Genomic DNA, 5,826 nt, shown 5'->3' with positions numbered 1-5,826 from the left:
CTAAGATATAAGAGTAGAGAAGGCAGGAGGTTGATCCAAATCAGAGTTAACAAAATGGGTCTAGTACAGAGGGAAACACAGGGAAACTCTGATACTGAAAGTGCTGTTAAGAAAACGACTGGAGTGATACACCACAAGCTTGTAGGTAATATTTGGAAGAAATGAAGCCATGAGTGGGCAGTGCACTAAGGAGAAAATTGAGGGGTGGATAATCTAGAGAGCTTGAGGAAAACAGTCATATCTGTGTTTCCTGGAAGCAGAGCCTCAGACAAAGGCTTGTTTGTGGACAGTTTATTTAAGAAACTCCAGGGAACCAGAATGAGGATCAGGGAGAGTTAAGCAGGGAAGAAAGGGAAGTCAATACAATGATATGTTATCAGATTAATCATGGATACATATAACTGGTATTTGATCTCGTTTGATCTTCTGAGAACTGGGAAATGTGTCTGTAACTGTTCACCCAGGGAACAAAAGAATAAAGTATTTTCCATGCACTTTTGGACATCATTGGTCAAGGGTGATTCCATGGGCATTAGCTGCATCACATTTCCAATCTGCACATGCGTGAGTACCAAACAGGTTCCTGAAACGTCCCATGCTGCAGCATCAGAGAAGTCTTAGAGAGGGAAGTGAGAGGTATGCAAAGCAGGACATGTGATGAGATGCTGGCAGGTTGTACCTCCAGAAATTTGGCCAAATCCTAACCAAAACCTCGCTATAGCAGTGACTAGAGAGGTGAGTGTGAATGTATGTAAAGTGGTACAAGACCTAAGATCAAGTGTAAAGTAAGAAAGTGAGAGAGCTTGAAGAATAAAAGGCTAATAACTCCAGACATGTATATCAACACGTAATATCTTAGAGCTGGAATGATTCCAGAGATTGATAGACATCTGGATGTAGCCTTGCGAGTAAATTATTGGAATTGAGGTAATCTGGGAATTCTGATTACTTAATACTGGTTATACTGTAATAATGACTCCAAAGTATCTAATTTATAACAATGTTTTATTTCTTATTTAGACTACATGTCCATCTCAGATCAGAAAAAGCTCTGCTCCATTACACTGTGACCCATGCCAAGCAACCTCCATCTGGAAAATTATAGGCCTTTTGATAGGAGGAAAAAAACAGTATGGTAAACCTTGACTTGGCTATCAAACCTTCTCCTCAGAAATGACACTCATCACTTCTTTTCACACTTTCCTGGCCAAATCAAGCCATACGTCTGTGCCTCGGTTCCACAGAGCAGGGACCTATACCTCTTCCACAGGGAGGATCACCAGCACAAGGGGCACCAAATATGAGTGAACAATAATATAACCGACCACCGAGGCTATGTTGTGTCATGACTCGTAGGAACACTTGCTGATGGCAGGGTTGAGGTCGAACAGAAGAACAATGTCTTTGATGAATAAAGGGCACAAAGTAACACCAATAAGGAGCTCTAGAAGGTGATTTATGAAAAGAATGCTCTCAGGAGAAAGGGAATGAGGAACTCAGATCAGGGCAGGAGAAGAAACCAAGCAAAGATTTGACCTCAGAAGATGACTAACCTCAGTCTGAACCCATGGAGCACTCTGAAACATGAATTGAGGCAAGGGGCCAGTCCTCTGAACCTCCTGTCAGTCAGCCAGGGGCTGTGGGCTCTGGGGACAAAACTTCGAGTTGCGGTGACTTTCTGGCAACATTGCAGAGCAGAGAGCAGAGATGAGCCAACACAGCACCTGGGAGGTGGGTGAACAGGCCCAGTGAAGAGCATCTGGTGGGGGACCAGTGGTGTCCTTTCTGTCCTCTGATGGAGAGTTCCGAGAAGCTGTTTACACGGCTGCCCAGGGAAGAGCCCCCAGCAACAAGCAATCATTTTTATTTCATAACAGCCAGCTCCATGCCACGTCCTTGTAGTGGCTCTTCTTCCTCCTTGGCCTCACTTCCCCTGTCCTTCATTCCTGCTTCCTGGGATTGTAATCGCTAGAAACAAACAAATCCACTACCTCAGCCTCACTTTCTGGGGAATTTAAACTAAGACCACTGTGAAAGGAAGAACCAAGGAATAGGGGACCTGAGAGGCTATTCACTGGCTTAAGATGGGGCAGTGGGTAGAGAGGGGCAGGGGAGAGAGAGAAGAGGGATAAAGGTCCTGATTTCTTTGAAAGGCCTGTGCAGAATAAGGTCTCCTGTGTGGCACTGGAGGCCTGATGAAGGTGGCCTGATTGCCCCACATATATGCAGTATTTTGCTGAGAAGTCTATCTACAGAATCCCATACCTAACACAACTCAAGGCAAGCAAAACTCAACTAGTCCAAGATTTTGGAAGGTAGAAATCTCTCAAAATACAAAACATTTTAAGATTTATCTTTCAACCAAACTTTGAGACTAGATGGTCCATAAAGTTTCATTACTTTAAAATGTCAAGTCAAATATGCCTATATATTGACAGGTGACTGGGAAAGGGTTATTTTCTTTCCTGAATGCTTTCTTCTCAGAGGACTCACAGGGCTTCCCTGGCAGGAGAGAAGAGACCTTAAGTTACCTGGGGAAGCTATCAGTTTAAATCACAGTTCTTATGGAGAGTGTAAATTCCTATATGTTTACTACATGGGCCTTTGAGATAGTCCTAGTTGTTATAGTGTGAACAACTTTCAAAGAGTACAGAGAAATAAAATTTTCTTAAAGCCCCATTTGAATTGCTTCACTAGCAGAAAGTTACAGCGGTTATTAAGCCTAGGTAACTGATTGACTTCACATCTCTGACACATTCAATAAATACCCCATTATCAAAAGCCCCCTTAATCCTCTTCGATGTGAAGAGCAAGAATTCACTTATCAGCATAGGAAATAAGAGTATTGTGCCTAACAATACTATTATCATTAATTGTACTTGTTAACTTTTTCTCTTTCACCAGGTTCAGAATGTTTCCCAAATGTTAGATCATCAAATAAAACAATGCCATATAAAGCTGACTGATGAAAAATCACTCTGATTGTCACCAAAGGATAAAGAATGATCAGCCCAAAGCCATACCGTAAAGATATCAGAAACTGCAAGTTACGAGACCCTATCATTTCCAATAAGCAACCATTACTCCATGCTCTGTATTATATAAAAAATATATGAACACATATTTGGACACATTAGTTATAAGTATTTAGCTATATAAACGTCAGATTTTATATGCAACTCAAGTGTCTTTAGTGAATTTGAAAGTTTTTGGAAAAAATATGACAGAAGCTAGGCAGAATAAACAAAGATAACCACAAACATAAAAAATGCTCAAACTATGAGCAATTTTGGAAAGCTTATAATTTAATAACATGTTAAACATAACCTCTAATAAATGCCTGTGGGTAGATATTTTAAAAGCTTAATCTCTTTTTATTCAAAGTTCAAGGTACCCACATCATAGGTGTCTGCATATTGTCACAAAATGCCTAGGAGAAGGGCTGCTATGGGAATAGGGCATACATTTTCTCACAGCTATAAGGATAGTGAACAGGCATGTTCATTGACAAATCTAGAACGCATTATTAAATAGGATTTTACTATGAATTTCCCTGTCAAATTGGGGACCAAGTTTTAGTTTTTTCTTAGTGCACACAAGCAAAACCTTGGTATACAGAACATCAGTAGAAATCCTGCATATTTCTGAGACTTCTAATACCTATTTCAAATTTCAGCTCAGCATTCAGTGACATCCTAAATACTGTTCATTCATTCAGCCTGAGTCGGTGAGAGTCCACTCTGTGCCAAGCACAGGGCTCGGGATGGGGCTCATAAGGGCAAATAAAAATACTTCGCAATGTAATACATTATGTCTCTCGGGTTTATAAGGGTATAAAGATCCATAAGGAAGGGCACCATGTTTTAGATCTCCCACTGAAACTACCAGAGTGCTGAGTTCATATTCGGGGCTCAAAACACAGAGTTGTTTTTTTTTTTTTTAATCCTGGTGGTGATTGCTGACATATGAATAATGAATTCCTGTACTCTAAAATGTGCCATTTAGTAGCAAAACAAAAACAAACCAAAAAAAAGAGTAATTCTTACAGATTATGGGACAAGATACATATTACATAAATATTGATAAGCAACTTTGCCTCTCAGACACTGAGTCATCCTATTCCTTAATTGTTACACTGCCTGGACTTTTGCTACTACTGTTTGCCCACCTCATGTATGTAAGTGCTACAATGTCGTCCAAAGGAACTCTTCTCCCCACACTTCTTGCAGATCAACAATTTGAATTTACCAAACATAGGCATATTTTTAGTCTTCCTACATGACCTGTTCTTTGGGCAGTTTCCTTACTGCACTGTGTTATTCCATTTATTGTTTATATTCTACCTACTTCCCAAAAGGATTAGAGATGGCTTAAGATATTAAAGTGTATGATAGACAAGACCATTAAAAGTATAAAAGGGAGGTCAAAAACCGGTTCAGAGTAATGAATAAACATACCAAAAAATGAAAATGAGTTACTCTAAGTGTCACTAAATTTAGCTCAAACATTCCCAAAGTCAAGAAAAAGAGGGAGTTTCTGATATAACATGGTTCTCCTAGGCAGATTCAAGGAATTATATAAACTTGTCTGTGGCAGGGACCACTATGTAGCCACCAAAATCTGCTGCCCTCCTCTTCTGTAGTGATAGTCTGGTGGCTGGGTCACAGGTAGTGACTGCATTTTTCAGCTTCTCTTGCAATGAAAAGAGGCCATGCAGCCAAGCTCTCACTACTAGGATTTGAGCAAAAGTGATGTGTGCAATTTCTGCATCTCATGCTTAAGAGGAATTCTATGATCTTGAACTTCCAGTCTTTCGCCTTCCTACTGGTCAAAATGGGAATGATTAGGGTGACCTTGGAAGCTGTGAGTTGAAAATGGTGGGACCTGGTTCTCTGATTGATCATAAGGAAACAGAGGAAGTAGGAAATACAGGGTGCCTAACTGGAATAGTTTCCCAAAGTCATCAAAACACCTCAAAAGTTAAACAAAGGGGATATTTTTGAGCTAAATCAAAAATGCTACTGAATATCAAGAGAAATGAAGTATGAGGTCATAGCTGGTATTTAGGGTTAGAATGGTTAAAGAATTAGGAAAATAGTATCAAGAAACATGACACATTCTAACTGTCACTGGAGTCCCATGATAGCACAAATGGGCACCAGGAAAGCCTGCCCCAGTGGCCTAGCACTGCCCATTGCAAAGCTCACCGAAGGGCTACTCATTGGACTCCTTAGACCAGAGTACACAGAGTTGATCATCACATCACTCAAGTCTGATCCTAGGGAAATTTTTGAAGTGAGTTCCTTCATTGCGTGGGTCACTCCACTCACCTGGAGCACCTCTGCTGTCCATGATCTCCATGGCAATACATGACAGGGCCATGGAAGGGGAGTCCCCTTTTAGGGATTTCAAAGCTTCAGGATACCTCTTATTCTTACGGTTTCTAGGGCCTGATATTGCCTTAGAATTTAAGCCATCACACCCTATACACTTGGCCTGGGGTTTCTCTTTAAATACAATCTCCCAAAAGCCCCTGAACTCTCTGGGACACAAATACTATTCTTAAATGTGTATTTGAGCCTTTTTCTCAGCCCTAGTAAACAACACAATGAGATTTTGTTATCCCAGCCCTCAGAGAATTGCACTGAAGACCAACTCTCAGAATCAGAAAATAGTACCATGATATCAATTTCTTTTTTGGGGGAGAGGGACATTATTTAATCAATTATTGAGATTTGCACAATGTAAGTGCTAATTATAAAAGTCACGAGATAATAAAACCTTCCTCAAAAGTTCACAATACACTTTCAACACCACGGGGAATTG

Source organism: Lagenorhynchus albirostris, chromosome 1 (genome assembly GCF_949774975.1).
Source record: "Lagenorhynchus albirostris chromosome 1, mLagAlb1.1, whole genome shotgun sequence".
Taxonomy (NCBI): Eukaryota; Metazoa; Chordata; class Mammalia; order Artiodactyla; family Delphinidae; genus Lagenorhynchus; species Lagenorhynchus albirostris.
Note: the sequence above shows the minus strand (reverse complement) of the source record.